The sequence below is a fragment of the Oncorhynchus gorbuscha genome, linkage group LG21 (genome assembly GCF_021184085.1).
Source record: "Oncorhynchus gorbuscha isolate QuinsamMale2020 ecotype Even-year linkage group LG21, OgorEven_v1.0, whole genome shotgun sequence".
NCBI lineage: Eukaryota > Metazoa > Chordata > Actinopteri > Salmoniformes > Salmonidae > Oncorhynchus > Oncorhynchus gorbuscha.
Genome location: NC_060193.1, coordinates 743,599 through 763,703, shown reverse-complemented (window position 1 = coordinate 763,703; position 20,105 = coordinate 743,599). Strand labels below are relative to the sequence as shown.

The following is a 20,105-nucleotide window of genomic DNA, read 5'->3' as shown; positions in this document are numbered from 1 at the left end:
GAATGTTGGGCTAGTAACCAGCAGGTAGCCTAGTGGTTAGAGCATTGGGCTATAGTAACCAGCAGGTAGCCTAGTGGTTAGAACGTTGGACTAGTAACCAGCAGGTAGCCTACTGGTTAGAGCATTGGACTAGGAACCAGCAGGTAGCCTAGTGGTTAGAGCATTGGACTAGGAACCAGCAGGTAGCCTAGTGGATAGAGCATTGGACTAGGAACCAGCAGGTAGTCTAGTGGTTAGAGCATTGGACTAGGAACCAGCAGGTTGCCTAGTGGTTAGAACGTTGGACTAGGAACCAGCAGGTAGCCTAGTGGTTAGAGCATTGGACTAGGAACCAGCAGGTAGCCTAGTGGTTAGAACATTGGACTAGGAACCAGCAGGTAGCCTAGTGTTTAGAGCATTGGGCTAGGAACCAAAAGGTTGCCTAGTGGTTAGAGCATTGGGCTAGTAACCAGCAGGCTGCCTAGTGGTTAGAACGTTGGGCTAGTAACCAGCAGGTAGCCTAGTGGTTAGAACGTTGGGCTAGTAACCAGCAGGTAGCCTAGTGGTTAGAGCATTGGACTAGGAACCAGCAGGTAGCCTAGTGGTTAGAGCATTGGACTAGTAACCAGCAGGTAGCCTAGTGGTTAGAGCATTGGACTAGTAACCAGCAGGTAGCCTAGTGGTTAGAGCATTGGACTAGGAACCGAAAGGTTGCCTAGTGGTTAGAGCATTGGACTAGGAACCAGCAGGTAGCCTAGTGGTTAGAGCATTGGACTAGTAACCAGCAGGTAGCCTAGTGGTTAGAGCATTGGACTAGGAACCGAAAGGTTGCCTAGTGGTTAGAGCATTGGGCTAGTAACCAGCAGGTTGCCTAGTGGTTAGAATGTTGGGCTAGTAACCAGCAGATAGCCTAGTGGTTAGAGCATTGGGCTAGTAACCAGCAGGTAGCCTAGTGGTTAGAGCATTGGACTAGGAACCGAAAGGTTGCCTAGTGGTTAGAACGTTGGACTAGGAACCAGCAGGTAGCCTAGTGTTTAGAGCATTGGGCTAGGAACCAAAAGGTTGCCTAGTGGTTAGAGCATTGGGCTAGTAACCAGCAGGCTGCCTAGTGGTTAGAACGTTGGGCTAGTAACCAGCAGGTAGCCTAGTGGTTAGAACGTTGGGCTAGTAACCAGCAGGTAGCCTAGTGGTTAGAACGTTGGGCTAGTAACCAGCAGGTAGCCTAGTGGTTACAGCATTGGACTAGTAACCAGCAGGTAGCCTTGTGGTTAGAGCATTGGACTAGGAACCAGCAGGTAGTCTTGTGGTTAGAGCATTGGACTAGGAACCAGCAGGTAGTCTAGTGGTTAGAGCATTGGACTAGGAACCAGCAGGTAGCCTAGTGGTTAGAGCATTGGACTAGGAACCAGCAGGTAGCCTAGTGGTTAGAGCATTGGACTAGGAACCAGCAGGTAGCCTAGTGGTTAGAGCATTGGGCTAGGAACCAGCAGGTAGCCTAGTGGTTAGAGCATTGGACTAGGAACCAGCAGGTTGCCTAGTGGTTAGAGCATTGGACTAGGAACCAGCAGGTTGCCTAGTGGTTAGAACGTTGGACTAGGAACCAGCAGGTATCCTAGTGGTTAGAACATTGGACTAGTAACCAGCAGGTAGCCTAGTGGTTAGAACATTGGACTAGGAACCAGCAGGTAGCCTAGTGGTTAGAGCATTGGACTAGGAACCAGCAGGTAGCCTAGTGGTTAGAGCATTGGACTAGGAACCAGCAGGTAGCCTAGTGGTTAGAGCATTGGACTAGGAACCAGCAGGTAGCCTAGTGGTTAGAGCATTGGACTAGGAACCAGCAGGTAGCCTAGTGGTTAGAGCATTGGACTAGTAACCAGCAGGTAGCCTAGTGGTTAGAGCATTGGACTAGGAACCGAAAGGTTGCCTAGTGGTTAGAGCATTGGGCTAGTAACCAGCAGGTTGCCTAGTGGTTAGAATGTTGGGCTAGTAACCAGCAGGTAGCCTAGTGGTTAGAGCATTGGGCTAGTAACCAGCAGGTAGCCTAGTGGTTAGAGCATTGGACTAGTAACCAGCAGGTAGCCTACTGGTTAGAGCATTGGACTAGGAACCAGCAGGTAGCCTAGTGGTTAGAGCATTGGACTAGTAACCAGCAGGTAGCCTAGTGGTTAGAGCATTGGACTAGGAACCAGCAGGTAGTCTAGTGGTTAGAGCATTGGACTAGGAACCAGCAGGTTGCCTAGTGGTTAGAACGTTGGACTAGGAACCAGCAGGTAGCCTCGTGGTTAGAGCATTGGACTAGGAACCAGCAGGTAGCCTAGTGGTTAGAGCATTGGACTAGTAACCAGCAGGTAGCCTAGTGGTTAGAGCATTGGACTAGGAACCGAAAGGTTGCCTAGTGGTTAGAACGTTGGACTAGGAACCAGCAGGTAGCCTAGTGTTTAGAGCATTGGGCTAGGAACCAGCAGGTTGCCTAGTGGTTAGAGCATTGGGCTAGTAACCAGCAGGCTGCCTAGTGGTTAGAACGTTGGGCTAGTAACCAGCAGGTAGCCTAGTGGTTAGAACGTTGGGCTAGTAACCAGCAGGTAGCCTAGTGGTTAGAACGTTGGGCTAGTAACCAGCAGGTAGCCTAGTGGTTACAGCATTGGACTAGTAACCAGCAGGTAGCCTTGTGGTTAGAGCATTGGACTAGGAACCAGCAGGTAGTCTTGTGGTTAGAGCATTGGACTAGGAACCAGCAGGTAGTCTAGTGGTTAGAGCATTGGACTAGGAACCAGCAGGTAGCCTAGTGGTTAGAGCATTGGACTAGGAACCAGCAGGTAGCCTAGTGGTTAGAGCATTGGACTAGGACCCAGCAGGTAGTCTAGTGGTTAGAACGTTGGACTAGGAACCAGCAGGTAGCCTAGTGGTTAGAGCATTGGACTAGGAACCAGCAGGTAGCCTAGTGGTTAGAGCATTGGCCTAGTAACCAGCAGGTAGCCTAGTGGTTAAAGCGTTGGACTAGGAACCGAAAGGTTGCCTAGTGGTTAGAGCATTGGACTAGGAACCAGCAGGTAGCCTAGTGGTTAGAACATTGGACTAGTAACCAGCAGGTAGCCTAGTGGTTAGAACGTTGGACTAGGAACCAGCAGGTAGCCTAGTGGTTAGAGCATTGGACTAGGAACCAGCAGGTAGCCTAGTGGTTAGAGCATTGGACTAGTAACCAGCAGGTAGCCTAGTGGTTAGAGCATTGGACTAGGAACCGAAAGGTTGCCTAGTGGTTAGAACGTTGGACTAGGAACCAGCAGGTAGCCTAGTGGTTAGAGCATTGGGCTAGTAACCAGCAGGTAGCCTAGTGGTTAGAGCATTGGGCTAGTAACCAGCAGGTAGCCTAGTGGTTAGAGCATTGGGCTAGTAACCAGCAGGTTGCCTAGTGGTTAGAGCATTGGGCTAGTAACCAGCAGGTAGCGTAGTGGTAAGAACGTTGGGCTAGTAACCAGCAGGTAGCCTAGTGGTTAGAACGTTGGGCTAGTAACCAGCAGGTAGCCTAGTGGTTAGAGCATTGGACTAGTAACCAGCAGGTAGCCTAGTGGTTAAAGCGTTGGACTAGGAACCGAAAGGTTGCCTAGTGGTTAGAGCATTGGACTAGGAACCAGCAGGTAGCCTAGTGGTTAGAACATTAGACTAGTAACCAGCAGGTAGCCTAGTGGTTACAATGTTGGACTAGGAACCATCAGGTAGCTTAGTGTTTAAAGCATTGGACTAGGAACCAGCAGGTAGCCTAGTGTTTAGAGCATTGGACTAGTAACCAGCAGGTAGCCTAGTGGTTAGAGCATTGGACTAGGAACCAAAAGGTTGCCTAGTGGTTAGAACATTGGACTAGTAACCAGCAGGTAGCCTAGTGGTTAGAGCATTGGGCTAGGAACCAAAAGGTTGCCTAGTGGTTAGAGCATTGGGCTAGTAACCAGCAGGCTGCCTAGTGGTTAGAACGTTGGGCTAGTAACCAGCAGGTAGCCTAGTGGTTAGAACGTTGGGCTAGTAACCAGCAGGTAGCCTAGTGGTTAGAACGTTGGGCTAGGAACCAGCAGGTAGCCTAGTGGTTAGAGCATTGGGCTAGTAACCAGCAGGTAGCCTAGTGGTTAGAGCATTGGACTAGTAACCAGCAGGTAGCCTTGTGGTTAGAGCATTGGACTAGGAACCAGCAGGTAGTCTAGTGGTTAGAGCATTGGACTAGGAACCAGCAGGTAGCCTAGTGGTTAGAGCATTGGACTAGGAACCAGCAGGTAGCCTAGTGGTTAGAGCATTGGACTAGGAACCAGCAGGTAGCCTAGTGGTTAGAACATTGGACTAGTAACCAGCAGGTAGCCTAGTGGTTAGAACGTTGGACTAGGAACCATCAGGTAGCCTAGTGGTTAGAGCATTGGACTAGGAACCAGCAGGTAGCCTAGTGGTTAGAGCATTGGACTAGTAACCAGCAGGTAGCCTAGTGGTTAGAGCATTGGACTAGGAACCAGAAAGGTTGCCTAGTGGTTAGAGTGTTGGACTAGGAACCAGCAGGTAGCCTAGTGGTTAGAGCATTGGGCTAGTAACCAGCAGGTAGCCTAGTGGTTAGAGCATTGGGCTAGTAACCAGCAGGTAGCCTAGTGGTTAGAGCATTGGGCCAGTAACCAGCAGGTAGCCTAGTGGTTAGAGCATTGGGCTAGTAACCAGCAGGTTGCCTAGTGGTTAGAGCATTGGGCTAGTAACCAGCAGGTAGCCTAGTGGTTAGAACATTGGGCTAGTAACCAGCAGGTAGCCTAGTGGTTAGAACATTGGGCTAGAACCAGCAGGTAGCCTAGTGGTTAGAGCATTGGACTAGTAACCAGCAGGTAGCCTAGTGGTTAGAGATTGGACTAGGATTTGAAAGGTAGCCTAGTGGTTAGAGCATTGGACTAGGAACCAGCAGGTAGCCTAGTGGTTAGAACATTGGACTAGTAACCAGCAGGTAGCCTAGTGGTTACAATGTTGGACTAGGAACCAGCAGGTAGCTTAGTGGTTAGAGCATTGGGCTAGTAACCAGCAGGTAGCCTAGTGGTTAGAGTGTTGGGCTAGTAACCAGCAGGTAGCCTAGTGGTTAGAGTGTTGGGCTAGTAACCATCAGGTAGCCTAGTGGTTAGAGTGTTGGGCTAGTAACCAGCAGGTAGCCTAGTGGTTAGAGTGTTGGGCTAGTAACCAGCAGGTAGCCTAGTGGTTAGAACGTTGGGCTAGTAACCAGCAGGTAGCCTAGTGGTTAGAGTGTTGGGCTAGGAACCAGCAGGTAGCCTAGTGGTTAGAGCATTGGACTAGTAACCAGCAGGTAGCCTAGTGGTTAGAGTGTTGGGCTAGTAACCAGCAGGTAGCCTAGTGGTTAGAGCGTTGGACTAGGAACCAGCAGGTAGCCTAGTGGTTAGAGTGTTGGGCTAGTAACCAGCAGGTAGCCTAGTGGTTAGAGTGTTGGACTAGGAACCAGCAGGTAGCCTAGTGGTTAAAGTGTTGGACTAGGAACCAGCAGGTAGCCTAGTGGTTAGAGCATTGGGCTAGGAACCAGCAGGTAGCCTAGTGGTTAGAACATTGGGCTAGTAACCAGCAGGTAGCCTAGTGGTTAGAGCGTTGGGCTAGTAACCAGCAGGTAGCCTAGTGGTTAGAGCATTGGGCTAGTAACCAGCAGGTAGCCTAGTGGTTAGAGCATTGGGCTAGTAACCAGCAGGTAGCCTAGTGGTTAGAGCATTGGGCTAGGAACCAGCAGGTTGCCTAGTGGTTAGAGCATTGGGCTAGTAACCAGCAGGCAGCCTAGTGGTTAGAGCATTGGACTAGGAACCAGCAGGTAGCCTAATGGTTAGAGCATAGGACTAGGAACCAGCAGGTAGCCTAGTGGTTAGAGTGTTGGGCTAGTAACCAGCAGGTAGCTTAGTGGTTAGAACATTGGACTAGGAACCAGCAGGTAGCCTAATGGTTAAAGTGTTGGACTAGGAACCAGCAGGTAGCCTAGTGGTTAGAGCATTGGGCTAGTAACCAGCAGGTAGCCTAGTGGTTAGAGCATTGGGCTAGTAACCAGCAGGTAGCCTAGTGGTTAGAGCATTGGGCTAGTAACCAGCAGGTTGCCTAGTGGTTAGAGCATTGGGCTAGTAACCAGCAGACAGCCTAGTGGTTAGAGCATTGGACTAGGAACCAGCAGGTAGCCTAATGGTTAGAGCATAGGACTAGGAACCAGCAGGTAGCCTAGTGGTTAGAGCATTGGGCTAGTAACCAGCAGGTAGCCTAGTGGTTAGAGCATTGGACTAGGAACCAGCAGGTAGCCTAGTGGTTAGAGCGTTGGGCTAGTAACCAGCAGGTAGCCTAGTGGTTAGAGCATTGGACTAGGAACCAGCAGGTAGCCTAGTGGTTAGAGCATTGGACTAGGAACCAGCAGGTAACCTAGTGGTTAGAGCATTGGACTAGGAACCAGCAGGTAGCCTAGTGGTTAGAGCATTGGGCTAGTAACCAGCAGGTAGCCTAGTGGTTAGAGTGTTGGGCCAGTAACCAGCAGGTACCCTAGTGGTTAGAGCATTGGGCTAGTAACCAGCAGGTAGTCTAGTGGTTAGAGCATTGGGCTAGTAACCAGCAGGTAGCCTAGTGGTTAGAGCATTGGGCTAGTAACCAGCAGGTTGCCTAGTGGTTAGAGCATTGGGCTAGTAACCAGCAGGTAGCCTAGTGGTTAGAGCATTGGACTAGGAACCAGCAGGTAGCCTAGTGGTTAGAGCATTGGACTAGGAACCAGCAGGTAGCCTAGTGGTTAGAGCATTGGGCTAGGAACCAGCAGGTAGCCTAGTGGTTAGAGCATTGGACTAGGAACCAGCAGGTAGCCTAGTGGTTACAGCATTGGACTAGGAACCAGCAGGTAGCCTAGTGGTTAGAGCATTGGACTAGGAACCAGCAGGTAGCCTAGTGGTTACATTTACATTTACATTTAAGTCATTTAGCAGACGCTCTTATCCAGAGCGACTTACAAATTGGTGCATTCACCTTATGACATTCAGTGGAACAGTCACTTTACAATAGTGCATCTAAAGGAACCAGCAGGTAGCCTAGTGGTTAAAGCGTTGGACTAGGAACCGAAAGGTTGCCTAGTGGTTAGAGCATTGGACTAGGAACCAGCAGGTAGCCTAGTGGTTAAAGCGTTGGACTAGGAACCAAAAGGTTGCCTAGTGGTTAGAGCATTGGACTAGGAACCAGCAGGTAGCCTAGTGGTTAAAGCGTTGGACTAGGAACCGAAATGTTGCCTAGTGGTTAGAGCATTGGACTAGGAACCAGCAGGTAGCCTAGTGGTTAGAGCATTGGACTAGGAACCAGCAGGTAGCCTAGTGGTTAGAGCATTGGACTAGGAACCAGCAGGTAGCCTAGTGGTTAGAGCATTGGACTAGGAACCAGCAGGTAGCCTAGTGGTTAGAGCATTGGACTAGGAACCAGCAGGTAGCCTAGTGGTTAGAGCGTTGGACTAGGAACCAAAAGGTTTCTAGATAAAATCCCCGAGCTGACAAAGTTTAAATCTGACATTCTGCTAGTGAACCCACTGTTTCTAGGCCGTCATTGTAAACACAAATTTGTTCTTAACTGACTTGCTTAGTTACATAACGGTAATAGTGGTTAAAAATCTGCATTTGTGGGTTTGATTACAGGCTCAAAATGGCCAGAAACAAAGAACTTTCTTCAGTCCATTCTTGTTCTGAAAAATGATGGCTATGCCATGCGAGAAACTGAATATCTGGTACAACGTTGTGTACTTCTCCCTTCACAGAACAGTGCAAACTGGCCCTAACCAGAATAGAAAGAGAGGTGGGAGGCCCCGGTGCAGAACTGAGCAAGAGGACAAGTACATTAGTGTGTCTAGTTTGAGAAACAGACGCCTCACAAGTCCTCAACTGGCAACTTCAATAAATAGTACCCGCAAAACACCAGTCTCAACATCAACAGTGAAGAGGCAACCCCCGGGATGCTGGCCTTCTCGGCAGAGTTGCAATGAAAAAGCCATATCTCAGACTGGCCAATAAAAAGAAAGATTAAGATGGACAAATACTGGACAGAGGAACTCTCTCTACACTGTTTTTCTGATCCAGTTGATGTTATTTTAATGGACCAAAAATGTGCTTTTCGTTCAAAGACAAGGACATTTCTAAGTTGTCAAAGACTCCAGCCACCTCAGTCATAGACTGTTCTCTCTGCTACCGCACGGTAAGCGGTACAGGAGCACCAAGTCTGGGTCCAAAAGGCTTCTTAACAGCTTCTACCCCCAAGCCATAAGTCTCCTGAACAGCTAATTAAATGGCCACCCGGACTATTTACATTGACCCCAGTCCCCTTTATTTTTACACTGCTGTTAATCACTGTTTATTATTTATGTGTAGTCACTTTACCCCTACCTACATGTGCAAATTACCTCGACTAACCTGTACCCCCCGCACATTGTCTCGGTAACTCAGCCTCCTGTCCTGTGTCTACCTGAGCCTCCTGTCCTGTGTCTACCTGAGCCTCCCGTCCTGTGTCTACCTGAGCCTCCCGCCCTGTGTCTACCTGAGCTTCCCGTCCTGTGTCTACCTGGGCCTCCCGTCCTGTGTCTACCTGAGCCTCCCGTCCTGTGTCTACCTGAGCCTTCCCGTCCTGTGTCTACCTGAGCCTCCCGTCCTGTGTCTACCTGAGCCTCCCATCCTGTGTCTACCTGAGCCTCCCGTCCTGTGCGGCAGCACCTCCAGGGATGATCTTGGTGATGAAGATAGACGGGTCGTCTCCAACGTGGGGGTTGTCTGTTCCACCTGCTATACTGAATCCTAGACCAGAGTTACCCTACAAACCGTCACACACACACACACAACCATCACATGTAGGTAAACATAGGAAGACCCCCCTGCTGAAGAAGACAACAGAAAGCCTGATAGAATGTTTCATAAACCCAAGTAAATAGTACTAATTCCTGGGGAAATGTTCTGTGGACCAATGAAACAACATTTAAACATTTTGGCATTACTGATCAGCGCTGTTTACTGACAACCAAATCGAGCATTCAGTGAAAATGAAACCCTCCCTACAATCAAAGATGGGGGAGGTTCGATAATGCTGTGGGATTGCTCTGCTGCCTCTGATACATAGGGGCTTGAACATGGCATCACGAAACCAGCACAATATCAGCTGTCAAATGTTCAACACAGTGTCCAAAAACCGGGTCTCTATTGAAGGTTGTGAGTCTTCCAGCAGGATAACAAACCCAAACGCACCGGAAAAGTTCAAGAAGAAACCCTGGACTGATCTGAAGTGGCCAGCGAGGAGTCCAGATCTGAATCACATCCTAAACCTACGGCGAGCTCTGAAAACAGAGGTTGGTGGAGGACAATATGGTGAGCTCTGAAAACAGAGGTTGGTGCAGGACAATATGGTGAGCTCTGAAAACAGAGGTTGGTGGGGGACAATATGGTGAGCTCTGAAAACAGAGGTTGGTGGAGGACAATATGGTGAGCTCTGAAAACAGAGGTTGGTGGAGGACAATATGGTGAGCTCTGAAAACAGAGGTTGGTGGAGGACAATATGGTGAGCTCTGAAAACAGGTTGGTGGAGGACAATATGGTGAGCTCTGAAAACAGAGGTTGGTGGAGGACAATATGGTGAGCTCTGAAAACAGAGGTTGGTGGAGGACAATATGGTGAGCTCTGAAAACAGGTTGGTGGAGGACAATATGGTGAGCTCTGAAAACAGAGGTTGGTGGAGGACAATATGGTGAGCTCTGAAAACAGAGGTTGGTGGAGGACAATATGGTGAGCTCTGAAAACAGAGGTTGGTGCAGGACAACACGGTGAGCTCTGAAAACAGAGGTTGGTGCAGGACAATATGGTGAGCTCTGAAAACAGAGGTTGGTGGAGGACAACACGGTGAGCTCTGAAAATAGAGGTTGGTGGAGGACAATATGGTGAGCTCTGAAAACAGAGGTTGGTGGAGGACAATATGGTGAGCTCTGAAAACAGAGGTTGGTGCAGGACAACACGGTGAGCTCTGAAAACAGAGGTTGGTGCAGGACAATATGGTGAGCTCTGAAAACAGAGGTTGGTGCAGGACAACACGGTGAGCTCTGAAAACAGAGGTTGGTGCAGGACAATATGGTGAGCTCTGAAAACAGAGGTTGGTGGAGGACAACACGGTGAGCTCTGAAAACAGCGGTTGGTGCAGGACAATATGGTGAGCTCTGAAAACAGAGGTTGGTGGAGGACAACCATCAAACATTGAAGAATTAGAGTTATTTTCTGCTGAAGAGCCAAATTGTCAGTAGAAAAGTGTAGCAAACTCATTGATGGAGAAGCGTTTGTCTGCAGTTAACTTGGCTCAAGGCTGTGCAACCAGCTCCGAACAGGGGGCCAATCATTTTCTCCATTTGTCTTCCTTTCATCAATTATAATTGCAAACTTAAGTTGACAAAAAGAAAATTGGTTTTGCAATGTTAAAGATCCAACAACAAGGTTTGGTGGCCAAAAGTTTTTTTTAATTGTCAATGTATTTTTTAGAAGAAAAAGGGAATTATTTATAGGGGCTCCTGAACAGAGCAGAGGTCTAAGGTCCTGTGTCTCAGTGCTAGAGGGCTCCCTGGTGGTGCAGCAGGCCATGTGTCTCAGTGCTGGAGGGCTCCCTGGTGGTGCAGCAGGCCCTGTGTCTCAGTGCTGGAGGGCTCCCTGGTGGTGCAGCAGGCCCTGTGCAGTGCAGGCTCCCTGTGGTGCAGCAGGCCCTGTGTCTCAGTGCTAGAGGGCTCCCTGGTGGTGCAGCAGGCCCTGTGTCCAGTGTAGAGGGTCCCTGGTGGTGCAGCAGGCCCTGTGTCTCAGTGCTAGAGGGCTCCCTGGTGGTGCAGCAGGCCCTGTGTCTCAGTGCTAGAGGGCTCCCTGGTGGTGCAGCAGGCCCTGTGTCTCAGTGCTAGAGGGCTCCCTGGTGGTGCAGCAGGCCCTGTGTCTCAGTGCTAGAGGGCTCCCTGGTGGTGCAGCAGGCCCTGTGTCTCAGTGCTGGAGGGCTCCCTGGTGGGCAAGCAGGCCCTGTGTCTCAGTGCTAGAGGGCTCCCTGGTGGTGCAGCAGGCCCTGTGTCTCAGTGCTAGAGGGCTCCCTGGTGGTGCAGCAGGCCCTGTGTCTCAGTGCTAGAGAGCTCCCTGGTGGTGCAGCAGGTCCTGTGTCTCAGTGCTGGAGGGTTCCCTCGTGGTGCAGCAGGTCCTGTGTCTCAGTGCTAGAGGGCTCCCTGGTGGTGCAGCAGGCCCTGTGTCTGAGTGCTAGAGGCCTCCCTAGTGGTGCAGTAGGCCCTGTGTCTCAGTGCTAGAGGGCTCCCTAGTGGTGCAGCAGGTTCTGTGTCTCAGTGCTAGAGGGCTCCCTGGTGGTGCAGCAGGCCCTGTGTCTCATTGCTAGAGGGCTCCCTGGTGGTGCAGCGGGCCCTGTGTCTCAGTGCTAGAGGGCTCCCTGGTGGTGCAGCAGGCCCTGTGTCTCAGTGCTAGAGGGCTCCCTGGTGGGCAAGCAGGCCCTGTGTCTCAGTGCTGGAGGGCTCCCTGGTGGGCAAGCAGGCCCTGTGTCTCAGTGCTAGAGGGCTCCCTAGTGGTGCAGCAGGTTCTGTGTCTCAGTGCTAGAGGGCTCCCTAGTGGTGCAGCAGGTTCTTTGTCTCAGTGCTAGAGGGCTCCCTGGTGGTGCAGCAGGCCCTGTGTCTCAGTGCTAGAGGGCTCCCTCGTGGTGCAGCAGGCCCTGTGTCTCAGTGCTAGAGGGCTCCCTAGTGGTGCAGCAGGTCCTGTGTCTCAGTGCTAGAGGGCTCCCTGGTGGTGCAGCAGGCCCTGTGTCTCAGTGCTAGAGGGCTCCCTGGTGGTGCAGCAGGCCCTGTGTCTCAGTGCTAGAGGGCTCCCTGGTGGTGCAGCAGGTCCTGTGTCTCAGTGCTGGAGGGCTCCCTGGTGCTGCAGCAGGCCCTGTGTCTCAGTGCTAGAGGGCTCCCTGGTGGTGCAGCAGGCCCTGTGTCTCAGTGCTGGAGGGCTCCCTGGTGGGCAAGCAGGCCCTGTGTCTCAGTGCTAGAGGGCTCCCTAGTGGTGCAGCAGGTTCTGTGTCTCAGTGCTAGAGGGCTCCCTAGTGGTGCAGCAGGTTCTTTGTCTCAGTGCTAGAGGGCTCCCTGGTGGTGCAGCAGGCCCTGTGTCTCAGTGCTGGAGGGCTCCCTCGTGGTGCAGCAGGCCCTGTGTCTCAGTGCTAGAGGGCTCCCTAGTGGTGCAGCAGGTCCTGTGTCTCAGTGCTAGAGGGCTCCCTGGTGGTGCAGCAGGCCCTGTGTCTCAGTGCTAGAGGGCTCCCTGGTGGTGCAGCAGGCCCTGTGTCTCAGTGCTAGAGGGCTCCCTGGTGGTGCAGCAGGTCCTGTGTCTCAGTGCTGGAGGGCTCCCTGGTGCTGCAGCAGGCCCTGTGTCTCAGTGCTAGAGGGCTCCCTGGTGGTGCATCAGGCCCTGTGTCTCAGTGCTAGAGGGCTCCCTAGTGGTGCAGCAGGCCCTGTGTCTCAGTGCTGGAGGGCTCCCTGGTGCTGCAGCAGGCCCTGTGTCTCAGTGCTAGAGGGCTCCCTGGTGGTGCAGCAGGCCCTGTGTCTCAGTGCTAGAGGGCTCCCTAGTGGTGCAGCAGGCCCTGTGTCTCAGTGCTAGAGGGCTCCCTGGTGGTGCAGCAGGCCCTGTGTCTCAGTGCTAGAGGGCTCCCTGGTGGTGCAGCAGGCCCTGTGTCTCAGTGCTGGAGGGCTCCCTGGTGCTGCAGCAGGCCCTGTGTCTCAGTGCTAGAGGGCTCCCTGGTGGTGCAGCAGGCCCTGTGTCTCAGTGCTAGAGGGCTCCCTAGTGGTGCAGCAGGCCCTGTGTCTCAGTGCTGGAGGGCTCCCTGGTGGTGCAGCAGGCCCTGTGTCTCAGTGCTAGAGGGCTCCCTGGTGGTGCAGCAGGGCCTGTGTCTCAGTGCTAGAGGACTCCCTGGTGGTGAAGCAGGCCCTGTGTCTCAGTGCTAGAGGGCTCCCTGGTGGTGCAGCAGGCCCTGTGTCTCAGTGCTAGAGGGCTCCCTAGTGGTGCAGCAGGTCCTGTGTCTCATTGCTAGAGGCATCACTACAGACCCTGGTTCGATTCCAGGCGGTATCACAACCAGCTGTGATTGGGAGTCCCATAGGGCGGTGCACAATTGGCCCAGCTTCGTCCTGGTTTGGCCGGGGTAGGCCGTCATTGTAAATAAGAATTTGTTCTAAATTGATTTGCCTAGTTAAATAAAGGTTAAATTAAGGTTAAATAAACAAATCAAAAATAAAGGTGTGAGGGGCCACAAATGTTGTAATCTAATAGTAAGAGTAGTCTCACCCTCTCTAGTGTCATCTCTTCATACTCCACCTCTCCCTCTGATCCATTCATCTAGAGAGGGAGGGAGAGAGAGGGAGGGAGAGGGGGAGAGAGAGGGAGGGAGAGGGGGAGGGGAAGTGGGAGGGGGAGAGAGAGGGAGGGAGGGGGAGAGGGGAAGTGGGATAGAGAGAGGGAGAAGGGGAGCGAGAGGGGAGAGCGAGGGGGAGGGGAAGCGGGAAGGGGAGCGAGGGGGAGAAAGAGGGGGGTGGGAGGGGGAGAGAGGGGGAGAAAGAGGGGGAGGGGGAGAGAGGGGGGAGAAAGAGGGGGAGTGGGAGGGGGAGAGAGAGGGGGAGTGGGAGGGGGAGAGAGAGGGAGAAAGAGGGGGAGTGGGAGGGGAGAGAGAGAGAGGATTAGAAGAGAGAACACAGATCAACACAGATTAGTATTATTACATAGTATTACATTATATTCTTCCATCTCTTCTCCTCTCCTCCTCCCCCTCAGGGTGACAGAGTGAGCGATGATGGGATGAGAGAGGACAGAGAAATGCTAGCAATCAGTCATATTATTATACATTATACTGTCTGATGGAGAGAGAGAAGAGAGTGGAGGAGAGAGAAGGAGAGGAGAGAAGAGAAGAGGAGGGGAGAGAAGGGAGAGGAGAGAGAAGGAGAGAGAGAAGAGAGGGGAGGAGAGAGAAGGAGAGAGAGAAGAGAGGGGAGGAGAGAGAAGGAGAGAGAGAGGAGAGGGGAGGAGAGAGAAGGAGGGGAGAGAGAAGGAGAGGGAGAGAGAGAAGAGAGGGGAGGAGATAGAAGGAGAGGGAGAGAGAAAGAGAGGGAGAGAGAGAGAAGATAGGGGAGGAGAGAGAAGGAGAGGGAGAGAGAGAAGAGAGGGGAGGAGATAGAAGGAGAGGGAGAGAGAGAAGAGGGGAGGAGAGAGAAGGAGAGGGAGAGAGAGAGAAGATAGGGGAGGAGAGAGAAGGAGAGGGAGAGAGAGAAGAGAGGGGAGGAGATAGAAGGAGAGGGGAGAGAGAGAGAGAGAGGGGAGGAGAGAGAAGGAGAGGAGAGAGAGAGAGAGAGGGGAGGAGAGAGAAGGAGAGGGAGAGAGAGAAGAGGGGAGGAGAGAGAAGGAGAGGGAGAGAGAAGGGAGAGAGAGAAGGAGAGGGAGAGAGAGAAGAGTGGAGAGAGAAGGAGAGGGAGAGAGAGAAGAGAGAGAGACCAAAATAATGGTGTTCCAAAAAAGGTGCAGTTGCCATGACCACAAATACAAATTCCATCCAGACACCATTTCCCTAGAGCACACAAACAACTATACATACAGTACCTCTGCCTAAACATCAGCACCAGTAACTTAAACAAAGCTGTGAATGATCTGAGAGACAAGGCAAGAAGGGCCTTCTATGCCATCAAAAGAAACATAACATTTGACATACCAATTAGGATCTGGCTAAAAATACTTGAATCAGTCATAAAGCCCAGATACTACAGACAGACACAGAGAGAGATAAAGAATCAGTTATAGAACCCAGATACTACAGACAGACACAGAGAGAGATAAAGAATCAGTTATAGAACCCATATACTACAGACGGACACAGAGAGAGATAAAGAATCAGTTATAGAACCCAGATACTACAGACAGACACAGAGAGAGATAAAGAATCAGTTATAGAACCCAGATACTACAGACAGACACAGAGAGAGATAAAGAATCAGTTATAGAACCCAGATACTACAGACAGACACAGAGAGAGATAAAGAATCAGTTATAGAACCCAGATACTACAGACAGACACAGAGAGAGATAAAGAATCAGTTATAGAACCCAGATTACAGACGGACACAGAGAGAGATAAAGAATCAGTTATGAACCCAGAACTACAGACAGACACAGAGAGAGATAAAGAATCAGTTCCAGATACTACAGACAGACACAGAGAGAGATAAAGAATCAGTTATAGAACCCAGATACTACAGACGGACACAGAGAGAGATAAAGAATCAGTTATAGAACCCAGATACTACAGACGGACACAGAGAGAGATAAAGAATCAGTTATAGAACCCAGATACTGCACAGAGAGAGATAAAGAATCAGTTATAGAACCCAGATACTACAGACAGACACAGAGAGAGATAAAGAATCAGTTATAGAACAGATTACAGACAGACACAGAGAGAGATAAAGAATCAGTTATAGAACCCAGATACTACAGACAGACACAGAGAGAGATAAAGAATCAGTTATAGAACCCAGATACTACAGACAGACACAGAGAGAGATAAAGAATCATATAAACCCAGATACTACAGACAGACACAGAGAGAGATAAAGAATCAGTTATAGAACCCAAGATACTACAGACAGACACAGAGAGAGATAAAGAATCAGTTATAGAACCCAATACTACAGACAGACACAGAGAGAGATAAAGAATCAGTTATAGAACAGAGAGAGATAAAGAATCAGTTATAGAACCCAGATACTACAGACAGACACAGAGAGAGATAAAGAATCAGTTATAGAACCCAGATACTACAGACGGACACAGAGAGAGATAAAGAATCAGTTATAGAACCCAGATACTACAGACAGACACAGAGAGAGATAAAGAATCAGTTATAGAACCCAGATACTACAGACGGACACAGAGAGAGATAAAGAATCAGTTATAGAACCCAGATACTACAGACGGACACAGAGAGAGATAAAGAATCAGTTATAGAACCCAGATACTACAGACAGACACAGAGAGAGATAAAGAATCAGTTATAGAACCCAGATACTACAGACAGACACAGAGAGAGATAAAGAATCAGTTATAGAACCCAGATACTACAGACAGACACAGAGAGAGATAAAGAATCAGTTATAGAACCCAGATACTACAGACAGACACAGAGAGAGATAAAGAATCAGTTATAGAACCCAGATACTACAGACAGACACAGAGAGAGATAAAGAATCAGTTATAGAACCCAGATACTACAGACAGACACAGAGAGAGATAAAGAATCAGTTACAGACGGACACAGAGAGAGATAAAGAATCAGTTATAGAACCCAGATACTACAGACAGACACAGAGAGAGATAAAGAATCAGTTATAGAACCCAGATACTACAGACAGACACAGAGAGAGATAAAGAATCAGTTATAGAACCCAGATACTACAGACAGACACAGAGAGAGATAAAGAATCAGTTATAGAACCCAGATACTACAGACAGACACAGAGAGAGATAAAGAATCAGTTATAGAACCCATTGCCCTTCATGGTTGTGAGGTCTGGGGTCCGCTCACCAACCAAGAATTCACTAAAAGGGACAAACACCAAATTGAGACTTGACTTGAAAATATCCTCTGTGTACAACGTAGAACACCAAATAATGCATGCAGAGCAGAATTAGGCCAATACCCACTAATTATCAAAATCTAGAAAAGAGGCATTAAATTCTACAACCACCTAAAAGGAAGCAATTCCCAAACCTTCCATAACAAAGCCATCACCTACAGAGAGATTAACCTGGAGAAGAGTCCCCTAAGCAAACTGGTCCTGGGGCTCTGTTCACAAACACAAACACACCCTACAGAGCCCCAGGACAGCAGCACAATTAGACCCAACCAAATCACAAGAAAACAAAAAGATAATTACTTGACACATTGGAAATAATTAACAAAAAAACAGAGCAAACTAGAATGCTATTTGGCCCTAAACAGAGAGTACACAGTGGCAGAATACCTGACCACTGTGACTGACCCAAACTTAAGGAAAGCTTTGACTATGTACAGACTCAGTGAGCATAGCCTTGCTATTGAGAAAGGCCGCCGTAGGCAGACCTGGCTCTGAAGAGAAGACAGGCTATGTGCTCACTGCCCACAAAATGAGGTGGAAACTGAGCTGCACTTCCTAACCTCCTGTCCAATGGACCAAATTAGAGACACATATTTCCCTCAGATTACACAGATCCACAAAGAATTAGAAAACAGACCTGATCTAGATAAACTCACATATCTACTGGATGAAATACCAGTGTTTTATCACAGCAGCAAGATATGTGACCTGTGGCCACAAGAAAATGGCAACCAGGGAAGAACAAACACCATTGTTGTAACGGCTGTTGGAAGGAGAGGACCAGTGAAGAAGGAGAGGACCAGTGAAGAAGGAGAGGACCAGTGAAGAAGGAGAGGACCAGTGAAGAAGGAGAGGACCAGTGAAGAAGGAGAGGACCAGTGAAGAAGGAGAGGACCAGTGAAGAAGGAGAGGACCAGTGAAGAAGGAGAGGACCAGTGAAGGAGAGGACCAGGGACAACCAGGCTGTAAGTATGGTTCTCAATCAGAGACAACCAGGCTGTAAGTATGGTTCTCAATCAGAGACAACCAGGCTGTAAGTATGGTTCTCAATCAGAGACAACCAGGCTGTAAGTATGGTTCTCAATCAGAGACAACCAGGCTGTAAGTATGGTTCTCAATCAGGGACAACCAGGCTGTAAGTATGGTTCTCAATCAGAGACAACCAGGCTGTAAGTATGGTTCTCAATCAGAGACAACCAGGCTGTAAGTATGGTTCTCAATCAGGGACAACCAGGCTGTAAGTATGGTTCTCAATCAGGGACAACCAGGCTGTAAGTATGGTTCTCAATCAGAGACAACCAGGCTGTAAGTATGGTTCTCAATCAGGGACAACCAGGCTGTAAGTATGGTTCTCAATCAGGGACAACCAGGCTGTAAGTATGGTTCTCAATCAGAGACAACCAGGCTGTAAGTATGGTTCTCAATCAGGGACAACCAGGCTGTAAGTATGGTTCTCAATCAGGGACAACCAGGCTGTAAGTATGGTTCTCAATCAGGGACAACCAGGCTGTAAGTATGGTTCTCAATCAGGGACAACCAGGCTGTAAGTATGGTTCTCAATCAGGGACAACCAGGCTGTAAGTATGGTTCTCAATCAGGGACAACCAGGCTGTAAGTATGGTTCTCAATCAGGGACAACCAGGCTGTAAGTAGGGTTCTCAATCAGGGACAACCAGGCTGTAAGTATGGTTCTCAATCAGGGACAACCAGGCTGTAAGTATGGTTCTCAATCAGGGACAACCAGGCTGTAAGTATGGTTCTCAATCAGGGACAACCAGGCTGTAAGTATGGTTCTCAATCAGGGACAACCAGGCTGTAAGTATGGTTCTCAATCAGGGACAACCAGGCTGTAAGTATGGTTCTCAATCAGGGACAACCAGGCTGTAAGTATGGTTCTCAATCAGGGACAACCAGGCTGTAAGTATGGTTCTCAATCAGGGACAACCAGGCTGTAAGAATGGTTCTCAATCAGGGACAACCAGGCTGTAAGTATGGTTCTCAATCAGAGACAACCAGGCTGTAAGTATGGTTCTCAATCAGGGACAACCAGGCTGTAAGTATGGTTCTCAATCAGGGACAACCAGGCTGTAAGTATGGTTCTCAATCAGGGACAACCAGGCTGTAAGTATGGTTCTCAATCAGGGACAACCAGGCTGTAAGTATGGTTCTCAATCAGGGACAACCAGGCTGTAAGTATGGTTCTCAATCAGGGACAACCAGGCTGTAAGTATGGGTCTCAATCAGAGACAACCAGGCTGTAAGTATGGTTCTCAATCAGGGACAACCAGGCTGTAAGTATGGTTCTCAATCAGGGACAACCAGGCTGTAAGTATGGTTCTCAATCAGGGACAACCAGGCTGTAAGTATGGTTCTCAATCAGGGACAACCAGGCTGTAAGTATGGTTCTCAATCAGGGACAACCAGGCTGTAAGTATGGTTCTCAATCAGGGACAACCAGGCTGTAAGTATGGTTCTCAATCAGGGACAACCAGGCTCCCTAAGTATGGTTCTCAATCAGGGACAACCAGGCTGTAAGTATGGTTCTCAATCAGGGACAACCAGGCTCCCTAAGTATGGTTCTCAATCAGGGACAACCAGGCTGTAAGTATGGTTCTCAATCAGGGACAACCAGGCTGTAAGTATGGTTCTCAATCAGGGACAACCAGGCTGTAAGTATGGTTCTCAATCAGGGACAACCAGGCTGTAAGTATGGTTCTCAATCAGGGACAACCAGGCTGTAAGTATGGTTCTCAATCAGGGACAACCAGGCTGTAAGTATGGTTCTCAATCAGGGACAACCAGGCTGTAAGTATGGTTCTCAATCAGGGACAACCAGGCTGTAAGTATGGTTCTCAATCAGGGACAACCAGGCTGTAAGTATGGTTCTCAATCAGGGACAACCAGGCTGTAAGTATGGTTCTCAATCAGGGACAACCAGGCTGTAAGTATGGTTCTCAATCAGGGACAACCAGGCTGTAAGTATGGTTCTCAATCAGGGACAACCAGGCTCCCTAAGTATGGTTCTCAATCAGGGACAACCAGGCTGTAAGTATGGTTCTCAATCAGGGACAACCAGGCTCCCTAAGTATGGTTCTCAATCAGGGACAACCAGGCTGTAAGTATGGTTCTCAATCAGGGACAACCAGGCTGTAAGTATGGTTCTCAATCAGGGACAACCAGGCTGTAAGTATGGTTCTCAATCAGGGACAACCAGGCTGTAAGTATGGTTCTCAATCAGGGACAACCAGGCTGTAAGTATGGTTCTCAATCAGGGACAACCAGGCTGTAAGTATGGTTCTCAATCAGGGACAACCAGGCTGTAAGTATGATTCTCAATCAGGGACAACCAGGCTACCTAAGTATGATTCTCAATCAGGGACAACCAGGCTACCTAAGTATGGTTCTCAATCAGGGACAACCAGGCTACCTAAGTATGGTTCTCAATCAGGGACAACCAGGCTACCTAAGTATG

The 20,105-nt window shown here is 49.6% G+C and overlaps 1 pseudogene; it reads right to left on the bottom strand.

The window, feature by feature from the left end:
- LOC124008820 overlaps window positions 1-20,105 on the bottom strand; it is a 165,040-nt pseudogene that overhangs the window by 48,971 nt on the left and 95,964 nt on the right.